Source organism: Rattus norvegicus, chromosome 7, assembly GCF_036323735.1.
Source record: "Rattus norvegicus strain BN/NHsdMcwi chromosome 7, GRCr8, whole genome shotgun sequence".
NCBI classification, from domain to species: Eukaryota; Metazoa; Chordata; class Mammalia; order Rodentia; family Muridae; genus Rattus; species Rattus norvegicus.
Window position 1 is genome coordinate 74,296,597 of NC_086025.1, and position 19,086 is coordinate 74,315,682.

The 19,086-nt window shown below is 38.5% G+C and overlaps 1 long non-coding RNA gene across 4 annotated transcripts in view; it reads right to left on the minus strand.

The window, feature by feature from the left end:
- Positions 1-16,626, minus strand: part of LOC102556196 (uncharacterized) — a 58,611-nt gene extending 41,985 nt beyond the window's left edge. The window contains exons 1-8 of one of the 4 annotated variants that reach the window (XR_010053379.1): positions 15,992-16,626; positions 14,456-14,635; positions 7,009-7,249; positions 6,846-6,904; positions 3,072-3,262; positions 2,399-2,651; positions 1,912-2,195; positions 1,047-1,479 (exon numbers count right to left, since the gene is read on the minus strand). This is a non-coding gene — a long non-coding RNA (uncharacterized LOC102556196). Of the gene's footprint in view, positions 1-1,046; positions 1,480-1,911; positions 2,196-2,398; positions 2,652-3,071; positions 3,263-5,234; positions 5,358-6,845; positions 6,905-7,008; positions 7,250-8,686; positions 9,173-14,455 lie in introns of those variants that run through there. The other 3 variants (XR_005487099.2, XR_005487098.2, XR_001838919.3) reach the window with 3 other exon arrangements.
- Positions 16,627-19,086: the final 2,460 nt, after the last annotated feature.

The following is a 19,086-nucleotide window of genomic DNA, read 5'->3' on the forward strand; positions in this document are numbered from 1 at the left end:
CTCTCATCCATTTTTTTTTCTTTATTAACTTGAGTATATCTTGTATACATTTCGAGTGTTATTCCCTTTCCCGGTTTCCGGGCAAACATCCCTCTCCCCCCTCCCCTTCTTTATGGTTGCTCCCCTCCCCATCCACCCCCCATTGCCGCCCTCCCCCAACAATCTAGTTCACTGGGGGTTCAGTCTTAGCAGGACAAAGGGCTTCCCCTTCCACTGGTGCTCTTACTAGGATATTCATTGCTACCTATGAGGTCAGAGTCCAGGGTCAGTCCATGTATAGTCTTTAGGTAGTGGCTTAGTCCCTGGAAGCTCTGGTTGCTTGGCATTGTTGTACATAAGGGGTCTCGAGCCCCTTCAAGTTCTTCTAGTTCTTTCTCTGATTCCTTCAACGGGGGTCCTATTCTCAGTTCAGTGGTTTGCTGCTGGTATTCGCCTCTGTGTTTGCTGTATTCTGGCTGTGTCTCTCAGGAGCGATCTACATCCAGCTCCTGTCGGCCTGCACTTCTTTTGCTTCATCCATCTTGTCTAATTGGATGGCTGTATCTCTCATCCATTTTTGATATTCAAGTGCCCACGTAACAAATTCTGGGCACATCCCTAAATTATTCATTCTCTCTCCTCTCTCTCCCTTGCCAACTCTCTGTGTCTCTGTCTTAGTCTCTGTCTCACACACATACACATCAATGTAGGAGATCTGAAGCACTTTCTATAATGCACCTCTTTCCCACTGTCTTCTTTATCCATCCTTCCCTTATACTGCTTATAATGTACCCTCTGCCGTGTATGACTGTGGTTGGAGACTAGTTGATCTTAGCAGTGGCCGAGCACCAGAGTAATCCAAGAAGCACATACGCTGGAGGACATTCTTGGAGAAAGCTACTTCTCTCCTCTTTAAAGCATTGTTATGACTGGGTTTTGTGGGATATTTTGGAATTTTTATTGTTGTTGTTCTTGGTGGTGGTGGTAAAAGTGGTAATAATGGTGGTGGTGGTGGTGGTGGTGTGCCCATTATTGAAACACTCATACCTAAACCAAAATCTAACTTATTTAACCACACAATATAAAATATATTATATCAAATCTGTCAGATTTTCACCAGTACATTGATGATTATACATAATTACAATCAGGTTCAATCTGAAATTTGTTTCATACATGGAATGAAATAAAGGGACATTCTATGGGAAAGATTTCCTTAGCCAGAGATATTAATCAGGAAAAATACAAATACAGTTTGCTTCTGTATAGAATGCTCCTAAGGGTAAAATGGCAATTTTGATCGAGGCTGTTTGTCTAAAATAATATTGTCTGACTTTGTTCTGATCCACAGAGAATTGTCCTCTTAAAATGATGCATGATGAAGCTGATTGCCCGATGTTTTGACATTTTGGGAGGAAACAGTTTGCAGAAATCCTGTCCTGGAGCAACGCCTGCTTCTGCCTGAATACTCATTCACCCTGGACTGCAACAGAAAACTCTCTGTAAAATGTCATAGACAAGAAAGAAATTAACAAAAGGCCAATTATCACTTGGAGAAAACACCCCAATGGCAACGGTAATTCCCTAATAAGAGCACTCAAGGTAACTCTTTTCCAGACTCCAAGGTGATCACAGAGGCCAGGAAACCCATTGAAAGGGGATTAAATTAAGTTCAATATTTTTTCTTTATGGGATATGTATTCACCAGAGAGCTTCAAAGATGTCTACAGCTTCTAATGCTCCAGGAATAAACAAAAAGTAACATGTGATTAATGTCTGTTTACTGCGGCACTCTAAACCTGGCCCAGAATCCTTCTGACAGGTTGCTTGAATGCCTGCTTCCCAGGAGTGATTGAAAGTATTAGACATGAATCCCCTTATGTCTCCCTGCCCTTCAACACCCAATAAGGGCTTGGACACAGATGTTGCTACCTGCTTGTGGGAATGGTAAACTCCCTTAGCTTCTCCAGGACCCAGATTCAAGTGCATTCTGTTTTCTCAGCATTGTAGATTTTCCTCAGTGCTCTTCTCTGCTCAGTGTGAAACGTTTGAATGTGGTTTGCTGTTTATGCCTCCGCACACCCTGCTTCTCAGGTGATCTGTGTGCTAGCCTTTCGGAAACATTATTCCTATGCTTCTCACAATCAGTCCAACTCAAATCATTCTCCAACTCCTTCTGTGCTTTTAATCAGATATGCTCTGCACATATCAAATGGCTGTGATACAAAATATGTAAATCAGATTGTTTCAAGCAATACATAGCATTTTCACCTTAATCTCATCTCTTACTTTCAGTCTGTGTTTCTGCCTCAACTAACATCCATGGCATCATTTTAATCTCTAGGAGACAGAATACAGATGCTATTATCAGTTCTTCTAACACATGACCTAGTTTCAGCCCTCCTACCCATTTACTTACCCCAAACTCATGCACAAGAAGCTTTCTCAGACAGATACAAAGGTGAGGAAGAGTCTTCCCAGGGATGCCAGTGGTCAGACACCAGCCCTTATGACTCTGCACACACAGTAATAAGTCGTGTGTTTAACCACTTGTTCTCATTCTTATAGACTGTGTCTTCTGCACACACTTCCATCTATCCATAATCATAACCTCAATCTCAGTCTCTCCTCGATTCAAATGACCTTCCATCTTGTTTCTGGAGGTATCAGTTCTAAAAGAAACACAATTTAGTTATTTATGTATTAAGAAAATAACGTTCAGTACCTCTCCACTGCACTTGAGGAGGATCCACATTTCTGTCTTACGCATGTAATACATTTTGTTTCCTCAACAAAAATTAGTATAGACAATCAGCTACACACAGCCTAGATGGTAGGATGCACAGTTTCTGCCTTTATAAAGTCTAGGTTGAACATTGTGCAGCCAGAAGCAATATTAAACATCATATCCCCCAAATCTAATATCATTATGGAGTAGCAATAAGAAGATAAAGTCAACCTATAGATAGCGGTTCAAAAGTAATTCCAGTCATTACAAGTTATTCTTATAAAATATTACCAGAAATTCAATTTATACCCTACTATAACACTTCACAAAATATACTTTTCTCTCTTGTCCACTAAAATCTTACCTTCCTGGGAATATAAAGTGTATTACTTGCTAGCTCCTTCACTTTCTTCCCTAGTGGACCCAAGTAGCATTGCAGTTTTCCTTTCGGGCTTCAGATTTCAAAGTTGTTGGGTGTTGTTGTTGTTGTTGTTGTTTGGTTGTTTTTTTTTTGTTTTTTTTTGTCTTGTGTTGTTTTAATCCATTACTCATATCCTGCAGCATAAAGCAAATTCAGAAATAGATCCTTTTCTGTAACCTTGCTAGTTCTGACAGAGTGCCTTTGTTTTACAAATGAACAAACCAACAGTTGCAAGAGTAGTAGTGCACACAAGGAAGCCATTTTCAGTTGAAAAATGGAAGAAAGATGTTTTCAAATATTCAGTTATTAAAAACATTATATGTGGGGCAGTGGACCATGCTAGGATTTATAGCACACACAGCATACACACCTACAGTACAGATGCATCCATATGCATATATACATCTATAATGCACATAAAGATGTGCATATGCGCACTATAGCACACACTTATGTGCATGTACACATCTATAGTGCACGCAGGTGTGCATATACACTTCAATAACACACAGAGATGTGCATGAATACATTTATAACACAGAGATATGCATATGCACATTTATAAAACACACACACACAACCCAATTAAAAAAAAAACAGAAATAAAAACAAGGATATGTAGCTTAGTGGCTTAGTAAAAGATTGCCTCACATAAACAAGACCATGTATTTGATCCATCACAAGAAAAGTAACAAGTTATTCAAGATGGGATACAGAAATGAAATAGGAAGGACAGCAAAAGAGAAGAAGAATACTGAGAAGGAGTGACCTGTGGCAAAGTGTTCTATGCATATGTATGTATGTATGTATATATGTATGTATGTATACAATACATGTATAATTGGAGTCCCGGTTAAAGAGGAAAAAGAGGTGTAGGAGTGATGGTGTTCCCACACAAGATGGTGTTCCCACAGATATCATTTGACACCACCGTAAACACACAAATTTGAGAATGCTAGCAAATATCTCATAGCTAAAGTTAAGTGGGGAAAGCTAAATGGAAAACATTTTAATGGAAATAATAAATTATAATGGGAATAAGTGAACATGACCTCCCTAAGGTAGTGGCTCAGAATGAAGTGTTCAGAGCTAAGTTCTCTCCATTTCAATTTAAATCCCATCCATTAACAGCACATCAAGCACAATTTATATGGAAGACTTTGATGAGTCATTTATTAAAGAGTTATTTATGCTTGAGAGATAAACTTGCATAAAAGGCACAGAAACAGCATTGGTTTATTTTTTATTTCCCAAATGATCTCATCAATAGACCATTGATATTTACAATTCAATAGAATCTATAAGAAAGTCAGAGCATTTTAAGATAAGCTTCTGGAAAAAAACATTGCTGCTTCACTCCTACTTTAGTTATTTCTAAACAACAGTATCTGTTGTTTTTCCTTGTTAGTACAACCTCGTTATAAATTGCCCAGGGTACTCTGGAAAAGACACACAAATGCCTTCACATTTTTCTGAATTAATTTTCCTTTTAAAGCTCTTCCTCTTGAATCCATCCCTGTCATAGCATTAATGGTCACCTCTCTCCTGACAATAGTTGAGGACTTGGACTTACCAAAATCTAAGTAGGAAGCTGGTTCTAATTCATATACAAAATTTCTTCGTGGATTTGGGATTATAACTGAAGTTCCTGAGGCCCAGTTTAATAATGTATAAATTGACTATATGATACTAGATATTATATAAGATCCCTTTATGTAATAAAATAATTGTAATTCTCTGACTCCCTAGGGTAAGTCTGTGTTACAATTCTGTGACTTATAATCTCAGCTGTCTTTGAAGCCTTTTTATTTTGGTGTCTCATATCCTGAAAATATCTGTGCAAAAAAGTCAAAAGAGTACAAATAATTCATTTCTCATCCAATTTACTCTGCTTTCTCCTTCTCTTCATCATTATTTAAAATTCTAATGTATTCGTTAATTTCTTTAGGGCCGGCCATGAGTCACTAGCTTCTTCCCTGTCCATTCAAACCCAAATTAATGTTTAAGGAATACTCATTTGTCTCTGAAACCGAACAAAAACCTTCATGGCATTTATGAGAATCTCTACTTTTTCAATTACTATCATACTTAACAAACAACCATTACCTGAGTGTCTACAGAAGTAAGATATTAACAAGGTTTCTGAATTTTCTTTCAGGAATGGGTAAATAATGAACTTCATTTCAGAAAGTACGGTCCCTTCTCTCAGCTTCCTCTTTCTCTGTTATTCTGGATTCCATTATAATGGAGAGGAGTAAGCAAGAAATAAATCAAGTCTTGTTTAATTATGTTATACATGTTCCCTGAGTTCCACAAATTAGGACAGCACAGGGTATGGCTGCCAGAGAAACATTCAGAGGATGGACCACAGGAAGAGAGGAGGGTGCTACCTTCTAAGACTATACCTGTAGTTTTTGTTTTTCTTAGTGTTCTCTCCTGTTCTTTCCTCTCTCCTGTTCTCTCTCTCTCTCTCTCTCTCTCTCTCTCTCTCTCTCTCTCTCTCTCTCTCTCTCCTCTCTCCTCTCTCCTCTCTCTCTCTCTCTCTCTCTCTCTCTCTCTCTCTCTCTCTCCTTTCTTTTTTACACATTTCTTCAGAACATTGAGCTTTGCACAGATGCTATTAAAATATTCAAGGGCGTTCACTGTTAGTGAAACCAAGATCAAGCTAGGTTAATACCAACATGCTATAGAGGCTGGGATCCACCCAGCCTCTCCAGCACCAGAAATAGATTTATTCTGTCATCTGGAATACAGGGGAGGGCATGGAGACAAAATAACAAACACACTGCCCTCTGTGTTTCATAGCACAGTTTTCACCTGGAAATAGTCTTTGCCTTGTCACAGGTACCTCCTACACAAAAGTTCAAAAATCCTTATATTTTATCATAAAATCTTAGACCTGAGAAATTCAGGATGTCCCCTGCAAAGGGGTAACATTTGGATGTAACACCTGTCTCATTCTTTTGTGGTATGTGGCCTTCTCTTATCACTGTTTAATGAGGCAGAATTACTTCTAAAATAGAAACGCAGACAAGAATTTCATTATAATTATCTATTTGTAACATATTTGATGTGGGCAGGTATATAAACACAATGTGGCTAAAATATGCCATAGTGGTATTTTTTAAAAATGGTACCTTTTGTACTCAGAAAGCTGTAATACTTTTCTTCTTTTTATGAAATATATTATCTACTAGTCAGCCTATAAACAAATTAACCTAACTAATCAACCATGGCTTCTCTGTAAATAAGGACAGTCTCTGGTTCTTGGTCCCCTAAGCAGTGTCAGGTATGGGTTCCATATGAGACACTGGTTGGTTGCTCCCACAAGCTTTGTGCCACCATTGCCCTAGCCTATATCTTAGGCAGGACAGCACTGTAGATGAAAGATTCTGTGACTGTGTTGGAGCTTATATTTCTTTTTTATGGTAGCCTGCAAAGCATCTTCCCAGATCATAAACACCAGGACACAGGGGTTCTATGTAGGCACCAGCTCTACCTCTCCATGTTCAAAAAGTTATGTGACCTAGGATAAAATGAAATACTGCCGTTCTTCTATGAATAGTGATAAAATGACTCAGCATATTCTGCCACACTCATAGTTATATTCTGCTATACTCATAGTTCCTTATTCATCCATCATCAGAAAAGGTCCCTCCTGCAGCAGATTGGAACAGATACAGAGACCCACAGCCAGACATTATTCAGACAACTGACCTTGGAACAAACAGCTCTAAATATGATGTCTCTATCTCATACTCCAAGCTCAGGCAAACCTACCAAAGAATAACGAGAAACGGTGAGTCAGGGGTGATAGAGGTGATGGACACAGGAGAGCAAAGCCCTCTGATTCAGCTGAGCAAAGCTCATGTGAACTCACAGAGACTGAAGCAGTATGCACAGTTCTTCAGAAAGTCCTCCATTTTTTTACATTATGGTTTAGTGTTTTTATGGCATTCCTGAGTCTGTGAATGAGTGGGTCTCTGATTCTTGCGTCTTCTCTTTGGCTCTTTTCCATCTGATGGTTTGTCTTGTCCAAATTTGATGTGATAGTTTTCATTTTACTTTATTTTATTTGTTTTGTTATGGTTTGTTGTTATTTCTTGGAAGCCAGTTCTTTTCTAATGAAAGACAGAAAGGGAGTGGATTTGATGAGAGGGGATATTGGGAGGAGCTGGGAGAAGTAGAGGGAAGAAACTGTAATCAGGATGTATTAGATGAGAAAGATATCTATTTTCAACTAACAGAAGACAAAAATGAATAGTCAAAGTTAACCTCTCATTACACAGTTTGTTTTTCTCTGTAATCTCATATATTTCCAAGTGTACCCAGTCTTTTGAATTGCCATACAATGATGCCATTTATGAACTTCACACTTGAGAATCATTCAATGAAGGTACAGAAAACAATTTTTAAAACATGCATCTCCTCATATTTTTTAAAAGTTTATGATTTTGTGTTAATCTTCCCTTATGGCTGTTTTGATTGTCCTCAATATTTACCTACAAAGAGCACATTAAGTGCTATGTGTGTATTTGGTGTGGAATGACATGAACAATATCATTATATATATATATATATAATATTATTATATAATATGTAATATTATTATATATTACACAGAGATAGATATACATCCATAGATGCATATCAAAATTAATAATCTCCTCATAAATATTAACTCTCATGCATTATGTGCACAATACTTTGTCAGAATGGTATGTAAAATAATATTTGATAAGTGTAGTGTCTCGAAAGAAAATGGCTTGCATAGGCTCATATGATTGAATACCTAGTCACCAGTAGGTGGAATTGTTTAGGAAGGATTCAAATGTGTGGCCTTGTTGGAGAAAGTATATCACTGAGGGTGAGTTTTGAGGTTTCAAAAGCCCATGCCATTCCCAATCTCTCTCTCTCTCTCTCTCTCTCTCTCTCTAATTGGTTATAGATAGAACCTAAGATGTAAGCTTTCATCTACTACTCTATCACCATACCTTCCTGTTGCCATTCTCCTGCCTTGGTTATAATGGATTCGACCTCTGAAATGGTAAACCTACAATATGGTCTTTGTTTTATAAGTTGCCTTGGTCATAGTGTCTTATCACACCAATAGAAAAGTAACTAATACAAAAATAGCATTTTTAGTGAAAAAGATCAGTAGGTATTTGTGTTTTATTTTAAATATAAACAGCAAACATTAATATTTTATTAATTATTAACTTAGTTTCAGATTTTAATCAAATTCCTTAAATAGGTTGAAAACTTAATTTATATTCTTAGTGTCCAAGAGTTTTTAATACAGATGAACTTCTGTTGTGTTAATACATTTTCTGCGTCCACTGAGATGATCTAAGAATTTTTTCCTTTAATCTCTTTATAACTATATTAACTTACTATTCATATAAAAAGATATCTGGGATAATTTATAAAAAAGAATGATTTAAGTTTGAATAAGTTTCAGAGAAAAGTTTCAGTCTTTGGCCAGCTCCAGTGTTTTAGGACACAGGTTTAAGTACAGTATTATGGCAAGGAATATGAAGTGGGAGAAAACTGCTCACCTTTTAGTGGCTGGGATTAAAGAAAAAAAGAGAGGGACAGAATCCAAGTATTCCCTTCCAGGGATCATCCCATTTTTCCTGACTTCCTAACTTATTCATCTAACCTCTGTTCACTAAGTCATACTTTGTAAAGGTTATACCATCCCTCTACAGCACCTGGAAACCTGTAAAGATTCTAGAATCTCATTATAATGCTTAGAATCCTAAAACCTATAATGGTTCTGCCATCACTTCATAACCCAGGACCCTGTAAGGCCTCTACCTTTCATTTATAGCTCCTAGAACCCTGTAAAGGTTCTACCATTCCTCTATGCCATCTAGAACCTTGCAAAGGCTCTACTGCCCCTTTATAGCACCTAGAGCCCTGTAAAGGTTCTACTATGCACATATAGCGGCAAAACCTGGAAACCAAATCTATGCCCTTTGAGGGAAATTTGAGTTCCAAACCATGAAAATGTTCCTTAGTCATTAGAACCCTCCCATATTAGAGTAGCAAGTGCGATGATCTCCAGCCTACAAAAGAGGGAATTGAAGCCATCTGTTCTCCCATGCGCCACTCTTTCTGCAAAGTTTGTGATAATGAGATAGAAAGGAGAAATACTGATTTTATTTTAAAATGTCTTAGGATCCTGTTAGCCAACCCATTTTCATTTCCTTTATATAGCTAGTCAATTTGAAATAAAATTTGGGCAAGTTCCTTGAAAGATGGGATTAATTAATATGTAACATTCTATTGAGTTTTGCAAGGGGACCTAGAACTGAGTTCTGTCAAAACAGTCAACACTTAGGTATAGTTCAAACACTTCTGTCACTGGATTGCTTGACTTTTTGCACATCAGAAGCATTTAGGTCAAGGATGCCTGCATTCTGCAATGACTCACAGGAGTTTATATAAATTATTGGACATGATATGTGAATGCTTGCTTAAAATAAAAATTATTTCAGAAAGTAGAATTTTTGCTATTGATTTTCCAACTTCATAATTTGATTTTGGTTTCAAATATAAGAAAGAAAAGGAGAATTTAAGATAATTTTATTTATTATTTACTATCAGACCATATTTTTCCTAATTGTGTATATATATATATATATATATATATATATATATATATATCTTTCCTCAAATATAGTGAACATTATGTCTTGATGATATTGGTATTTCAATGGTTTTCAATTGATATCCAATCACTACTCATTTTTTCCTGTTATATTTAAAGAGCTGTCACAGCTGATAGTCTCTGCTACCAATTATTCAAACTATTAGAACCATGTTGTCATGTGAAAATGTAGCAGGGTTGACAACTAAAAGACAATTTCAGTACTTTAAGTTCAATAAGGTAAACAAATTAGATATTTTTCAGGACTAAATGTTGATTAAATGGAGTTTTTACTGATTAGAATATGAACTATCTGGGGTTGGGGATTTAGCTCAGTGGTAGATGCTTGCCTAGCAAGCACAAGGCTCTGGGTTTGGTCCTCAGTTCCAAAAAAAAAAAAAAAAAAAAGAATGTGAACTATCTAACTTCATGTGTGATTATTCACTGTTCTAGATGTAGAACCTCGCTGTGATTCCAGACAGATTTTTCAGTTCTGTTTATATAGGTTTTTATGGTGTTTTCAGTAAAATTTCACCATAGAGCGCCAGTGCCAATATGCTTCCTTTGTAATGAGGATTCTGACAGCAGGAGCAGGTGCTGGCCAGCAGCTCACCACAGGATCCAATGTAGACAGTGGAGCCCTTTGGAGTCTGTTCTGTTCTGATAGTATAGTTTGTTCTGAGACATTCACCTTAGGACTTTTCTTTTTGTGCTGGCTCTTTGGGGGATATCCTGACCTATTCTGAATCCAACTTTAGTGGCTAAATTTCCACTTCACACATGAAAATGTATGCTTTCTCTCTCAGGTTTTGTGAGGTTTTCTAATTATTCATTCCCATCATTCTTATTTAGCAATGATTAAAATGCTCAGTTCATTGGCTGCATTCCTTGGATTGTGTCATCCAGACAATTTGTCCTACAATAATTTGGGTCTTGTTTCATTAATAGTTGCTTGGTATGTATACTTCACAATCCCCGATTATAATACAATACAATATAGTTAACATATAATACATATGCTATATATATTAGAAGCTAAGGTCTACATATAAGAAAGAACATGCAGTGTTTATATTGCTGTACCCTAGTTACCTTACTTAATAATTTTCAGCTTCTCACAGTTTAACATTATATCCCCTTTATAAACAGTGGAATTGTGAAGTAGAGTATTAATTTGCATCCTACATGTCACTTATCCCAAGACAATAACCACGCACCCCAATGGCAGATGTATCAAAGAGTCAGATTGCATCACTTCTCCCCTAGAGGGACTAGTGACTAGAAGATACTAATACTATTTAACAGTGAGCAAGCACCCATCAGTGCTTGGTCCACTCACATATGCTGCCCACTCACCTGCCAACTCACTAAGTGAGTTTATCTTCAACAGACAGATAATCAAACTAGATATTAGAAAGGGCACATAACCTAGAACAATCACTCAACTAGTCAACGGCGAAGCTGGCATTTAATACAAAGGCTCCGAATCTCAGTCTGGTGCTTGATTTTTGCTGCCATGTTCTATAGACTGTCAAGCACTCAAAGCAGGAGGGAGATAACAACATTTAATAACTACCTGTCTCTGTCAGGGTCCTGATTTTAATCTGCCCTCAATTTCCCTATGTGTAAGCCTTTTATATTCATACATTATTTGCCACTTAATAGAACTGTCTTTAAAATTTATGAAATTTGCTTAGGGATGAGAATGGACATAAACTTCTGCACAATTGCTTTTTGCTTACAAAGAGTCAGAATATATCTAATGGGAATTAGCAATAAATCATCAGAAGATTCTGATACGTGTTATTTTGTTGGAAGGCTTATAGTACATTGAAAATGCATTTATTGCATATAGGAAATTATATTGTCTCTAAAAGAAGATGATATGATTGGTAGGTATTAGTATCTGATAGAGATGGGTCATTTTAAAATCAATTCAAGCATATAGATCACTATGATCTAATGCCAGCTATTGACTGTTACTGACAAAGAACTTTATTAAAAATCTCTTCTTATTTGTACTGAATCATTTTACTGGCGTGTATTAATTATACTGAATTATTTTGTTATAAAATTTAACATAACATGTGGTGCTGCAGAGCCGCGGGCTTTCCTAGGTGATCTTTGGCCTGACTAGTGCTCTGGTTCAGGAAGGAAGGAAGAGAACTCAGGCAGGAAGGGGGCACTGCTTCCGCTACCCCTGCTGCTGGTCCTTCTCCTTTCTGCTGCCACTGACAGCAGGAGACTGACTAGCTGGCGATGGATGCAGGGGAGTTTCTGGAGGCAATTTTGGAAGAACAGATCTCTTCCACAATCGGCAGTGTTACAGCTCTTATGACAAAAGCCCTCAGATGATGGAATAATTTCTGCACACCTCTAATCCGTCTGAGCACGATTCTTAAATTAGAGTTTTTGGATGGGTCAGTGTCTGATAGCTGGTACTTCCTATTGGTTTGGCCTGAGAGCTTGGGAAGACCTCATCTACATAATCAGGGGCATGGTTCTGCTTCTATGGCTAATCTGTCTTGAGCCTACATGACTTGTGGTCATGTCCTCACCTGTGGAGGAGGGGCTTGGGGCATTGTCTTATGTGACTAAACTACCTTGAGCCTATGTAACCTGTGGTCACGAGGGTCTCAGAACATTGTCCTATGTGATGAACTACCTTGAGCCTATGTAATCTGTGGTCATGTCCTCCTCACCTGTGGAGAAGGGGCTTGGGACATTGCCCTATATGACTGATCTGTCTCAAAGCTTTCTACAGAGGTCTGTTGGGGGGGGCAGCTACAGCTATGTGAGAAGGTCCTGATCTCCTAGGAGACCGGGTATGTACCTGCCGTCCCTTTTAGGGTTCCCGGGGATTCGACAAATATCGCCCAGGAATTCAGGGTACCTTTCACAGCCCGCTGGCCTACAATAACATACACCATATAATTTAGTTATGTTAACTAGTTAGCTATGTTGGTAAAACCAAGAGGAAATGTAAGTGCTCCCACTTTGGTAAGAATAGGACCACTGCCATACACGTATTTGTATTTTAAGAGTCAATTGTAGCAATTCCAATTTGTTCGCACCAGCACATCATGCCTTCTCTCTTTCTCCTTTATCAACATAACATATCATAATCTTTACCTTATGATGTTCATGGAATAAGAAAGCATTTTATATCCTGTTTTTAATTTGATCTTAAGCAATAACTGTTTTTTTGTTTTATATTCTCTCCTTTATAATTTGGCACCTATTAAACTTTTTTGTTAATTTATTTTAATGCACATTAGCACCTTTTCATATGGCATTCCCATGCATCCTTGGTTTGAGCTGGGCTTTCCCTGCCTTTTCTTTTTCATGTCTCCCAGCAGCCCCATCCCACTTCTGCATCACATGCACTTAGCTGCCCTCCCTTCCATTCTCCTTTAAAGCTCCCATTCTCCTCTCTCATGTGTCTATGTATAAATTGGTGCCTGGCATCTCTCTCAATTTTGTCTATATATAAAAGCTAGAAGCGAAGATCTGCATAGGAGAGCATGGCATGTGTTTGTATTCTGAGACTGAGTCTCCTTGCTCAATGCAATATTTTCCAGTATACCCATTTTCCTGTGCATTGTATAATTTCCTATATTTGTGTACATTTTCATTACCCATTCACCTCTAGGTAGATATTTAAGCTGATTCCATTTTGTTGCTGTGATAAATAGAGCAGCAATAAATGTGGTGACCAAGTGTCTCTATAGCAAGATATAGTCCTTTGGGTGCATGTGCAGAAGTGGTATAGCTGGGTACTTGTTTTAGTTGCTTGAGAAACTCTGCACTGATTGCCCTGGATGCTCCATCATTCTTCACTCCCAGCAACAGTGAATAAGTCATCCCATTTCCTCACATCCTCCACAACATGTGCTGTCATTTGTGACGATAGCCATTCTGACAGGGGTGAGAGAGAATCTCAAAGTAGCTTTAATTTGCATCTCTTTGATAACCAGGGATGTTTAACACTTTCTAAAATGTCTCTTATCTAGTTGTCTTTCTTCTTTTGAGAATTCTCTGCTTTTACAACTTTTTATTCCAGTTGGGAACAGTCCAACACACACTCAATGTGGATTCCAAAACTGATCTTATCACATCTAACTTATTTATTGCTGATCTCTATAATTGAATACAAGCATAAACCATGACATGAATAACTTAGTAACTGATATATGAAGTCATGTGGTTTGTTAAATAAATGCATGTTTGTAAAAATACATTTCCTAGTTTCTTAGGCTCTGGTGACACTATTGTAGTTCCAACTGATCTCCTACACTCATCCTGTGTTTTTCCATGCCACTGGGGTGAGAATGGATGGAAGGTGGAAAACATAAAAAGTAAAACAAATCAAGGAAAGTTGTAGAAAGTGTTGGGTAGAAACGGTATTGTGGGGAGGAAAATGAAGATTATGTCTTATTGGGGCATCAAGTCAGAAGAGCTAATTAATGGTTAAAAGGAATCTAGAATGAAGAGTAGAAGATTCAGAACATTATGAATTGGGAGAAGGTCCAAATGGCTAATACTGGATTTGGGGGCTCAAATATGTGTTTGCAAAGTTATATAGGGGTGAAGAAGAGAATTCTTATATATTGAGAAGAGAATAAAAAGAAACATACTGGAGACCAGAGAGATGACAAAATGATTAACTTACCTGAGTGATGAATTACCATTACTATTACAGAGCTGGGGGGTTATTTTGGAAACCTTCAGAAGAGCTGAGGATCCCAGTCAGTATGCAGAAGTGATATGTTGCAAAATTATTCAGCAGGTTTCATGAGGAACGGACATTCAGAGTTTCTCTTCTTGTGAGGAAATTTTCCCTCTCCCTGCTCTAAGAGAAAGAAATGGAAAAATAACAAGGGCGGTAAGAAGAAGGAACTGAAATAATAAAAATGTGATAGAGCTCACCATGGATCCAGCTAAGAGGTGATGGTTACTCATGCCGCTGGATGAGTTGCTCAGCACTGCCTCAGATGAAGACACAAAGCACTAAGTGTACAGCTAAGGCACTAAACACACGTTTTCAAAGTTGGGAATATTTAAATGTCAAGGAGGTTGGCACTGGGACATCTGGAGCTGACACTGTTAGAAGTGACTTTACATCCGGATTGTAAGACATTAACCACTGTTTACAACTCAGTGACTCATTTATCTTTTTCATTGCTGATAGGAATTAATCATCATGCATACCTCCCAGAAAGTTTAGAAACAAAGGAGTGGACTCCATCTTACCTTGTATAAGTAAGATCTTAATTACTACCAAGTAGAGCAACATAAAATTTTAATCCCTACAGTTAGAGGCTTAGAGACTGAAGGATTACTATCTTGTCAGTACTACAGGAAGAATAACAGAAGGAGATAATAAAGAGATGGGAATGGAGAGTAAAGGAGAGATTAAATAAATAAGTAGATTTTAGCAACATCCAAATCAACGTTAAGTGGTGATCACATAATAATTAACATAAACACCCAGATTCTACTCTGTTCTATTTGACTAAACCTATCTTTATCATAAATTCTGATTGTTATTAATTGTACCTAATATTATTTACAAACCTCTTTTATATTATTTAGCTTATATTACTTTATGTACCCCTCGAGGGAACAATCAATGTCAAATACCCAGTTATAGAACCTTGTCTGAAATTCGTTTTTATAAAAATGTCTCCGGTGAATTTTAGCAGATAGCTGTCAGGCTGATGTTGCAAATTCTATCTAAAAATGGACCTCTCAGAGCCATAATAGTGCTTCAGTGTGTGCAATAACCGTCTGTCTCAGGCAAGAAAAATCAAGGAAAGGAATCAGGGCCAGGTGCTGGAACAGGAGGCTACAGGAATGTAAAGTGAACATTCTAGAAGGTTCTTTCTTTGCGTATGAAATGGGTTTTACAAGGATTACTTCCTCTTCATTGTTAATTTTTTTCAGTAACAAAAGAAGAGCCACTTGAGAGATGTTTTTAAGAAGTCATATTTAAACGTTTCCTACAATTGTACTGTAACACAAACAATGCCAGAGCTCCTCTTTGGTGGATAAAGAGCAGAAGTTTGTTTTCAAATTAATCCAACATGGTCTTTCTTCCCCTCTAGAATGTACCAGAGACCTGGGAGGTGAGAGACTCTCAAGACTCAAAGAGAGTGACTTTAGATGAAATTCCCTACAGTAGGGAGAGAGAACTTGTAGAGCCCACCTCCAGTGGAGAGACAGGACATCAAATGGAGGAATGAGGTTGCCATCCCACAGTCAAAAACTCTGACCCAGTATAGTTCCTGTCTGAACTGCAGAGACAAAAATGGAGAAGTGCCCGAGAGAAAAGAGGTTCAGTGACAGGCCCAAATTGGGATCCAGCTCAAGGGAAGGTCCAAAGGCCTGACACTGTTACTGATGCTATTGTGTGCTCACAAAAAGGGACCTATCATGACCGCCCTGTGAAAGACCCAACAAACAGCTGAAAGGGTCAGATGCAGATATTTACAGCCATTGAACAGAAGCTGCTGACCCTGTGGTTGAACTAGGGAAAAACTGAAAGAAGCTTTGGAGGAGGGTGACACTATAAGAAGACCGCAGTCTTCAACTAACATGAATCCCCAAGATCTCTCAAACACTGAGCCACCAACCAGGCAGCATACACCAGCTGATCTGAGGCCCCAAACACATATATAGGAGAGGACTGCCGGGTCTGGACTAGTCAGAGAAGATTCATCTGACCCTCAAGAGACTTGGGGCCCCAGGGAGTGGGGAGGTCTGGTGGGAGGTGGAAGGTGTCGGTGGGGACATCCTCTTGAATAAGAACACTGGGGGAGCAGGTATGGGATATGCAACAAAAGGTGGAATGGGAGGGGAATAAAGTCTGGACTCTAGAACAAGGTTAAATTAGGAAGAGAGAAAGAAAAAAAGAAAGAAAGAAAGAAAGAAAGAAAGAAAGAAAGAAAGAAAGAAAGAAAGAGAGAAAGAAAGAAAGAAATAAAGAAAGGAAGGAAGAAAGAAAGAAAGGAAAGCAATTTAAAGTTCTCAAAACATTGTATATTAAGGTGAATCAGTTCTCTTCTTTCTTCCTAGACTTTCATAGATGTTTTGGCCAGAGAATCCTTGCGGAGTTTCCAGTTGACTCTGGCTATATTCTATGGATCTCTCTGTCACCAAAACATGATAGATGAAGAGTACAAAAGAATAAAAGAATGTAATATAATACAATCAAGTTAGGGCAACAAGGATCAAAGAGACTTAAATTTCAGATGATAATCCAAATTTCTGAGTCATTTTAGGAAAAGTATCTGTCTACTAAAAACCAAAACTCAGAAACGCACACACTAGGGCGTACATGTAAATAAATAAACTAGGTCAGAATTCATGGTGGGACTTTTATCACTATTCCCTGGGTTACAGCAAAACTTATGACAATTACCTGAGCACCCTTTCCTTTTTAAAAGATGACATGGGCTGAAGAGATGACTTGGTGGTTGAGGTCATGTAATGCCATGACCCAAGGACCCAAGTTCAATTCCCAGCACCCATGTTTTTTATTATTATGCAATTGTCTGTAGTTCTAGCTCCAGGAGATCTTACACCTCTGGTCTCTGCAGCATTGGTACCCACTTGCACGTACTCACACGTAGTCATACACACATGCACATAATAAAAATAAAACAAACATTTAAAAAGTTATATATCACTGGACTAGGAGAATAACTTTCTGGTAGCCATGGAAACATAAGTTTGATCTCTTGTACCCATGTAAAAATGCCAGGAACAATGGCATACAAGGAAGATATAGAGGGACCCTGGAACTCACTGACTAGCTGGTCCAGCTACTCTGAGAAGCTCCAAAGCATACAGTAGAATTGATGGCTCAGTGGTTATGAGCACTGGCTGCTCTTCCAAAGGACATAGATTTGATTCCCAGCACCCACACTATGCCTCACAACTGTTTTTTTTTTTTTTTTATTAACTTGAGTATTTCTTATATACATTTCGAGTGTTATTCCCTTTCCCGGTTTCCGGGCAAACATCCCCCTCCCCCCTCCCCTTCCTTATGGGTGTTCCCCTCCCAACCCTCCCCCCATTGGCGCCCTCCCCCCATAGTCTAGTTCACTGGGGGTTCAGTCTTAGCAGGACCCAGGGCTTCCCCTTCCACTGGTGCTCTTACTAGGATATTTATTGCTACCTATGGGGTCAGAGTCCAGGGTCAGTCCATGTAGAGTATTTAGGTAGTGGCTTAGTCCCTGGAAGCTCTGGTTGCTTGACATTGTTGTACTTTTGGGGTCTCGAGCCCCTTCAAGCTCTTCCAGTTCTTTCTCTGATTCCTTCAACGGGGGACCTATTCTCAGTTCAGTGGTTTGCTGCTGGCATTCGCCTCTGTATTTGCTGTATTCTGGCTGTGTCTCTCAGGAGCGATCTACATCTGGCTCCTGTCGGTCTGCACTTCTTTGCTTCATCCATCTTGTCTAATTGGGTGGCTGTATATGTATGGGCCACATGTGGGGCAGGCTCCGAATGGGTGTTCCTTCAGTCTCTGTTTTAATCTTTGCCTCTCCCTTCCCTGCCAAGGGTATTCTTTTTCCTCATTTAAAGAAGGAGTGAAGCATTCACATTTTGATCATCCATCTTGAGTTTCATTTGTTCTAGGGATCTAGGGTAATTCAAGCATTTGGGCTAAAAGCCACTTATCAATGAGTGCATACCATGTATGTCTTTCTGTGATTGGGTTAGCTCACTCAGGATGATATTTTCCAGTTCCAACCATTTGCCTATGAATTTCATAAAGGCATTGTTTTTGATAGCTGAGTAATATTCCATTGTGTAGATGTACCACATTTTCTGTATCCATTCCTCTGTTGAAGGGCATCTGGGTTCTTTCCAGCTTCTGACTATTATAAATAAGGCTGCGATGAACATAGTGGAGCACGTGTCTCTTTTATATGTTGAGGCATCTTTTGGGTATATGCCCAAGAGAGGTATAGCTGGATCCTCAGGCAGTTCAATGTCCAATTTTCTGAGGAACCTCCAGACTGATTTCCAGAATGGTTTTACCAGTCTGCAATCCCACCAACAATGGAGGAGTGTTCCTCTTTCTCCACATCCTCGCCAGCATCTGCTGTCACCTGAGTTTTTGATCTTAGCCATTCTCACTGGTGTGAGGTGAAATCTCAGGGTTGTTTTGATTTGCATTTCCCTTATGACTAAAGATGTTGAACATTTCTTTAGGTGTTTCTCGGCCATTCGGCATTCCTCAGCTGTGAATTCTTTGTTTAGCTCTGAACCCCATTTTTTAATAGGGTTATTTGT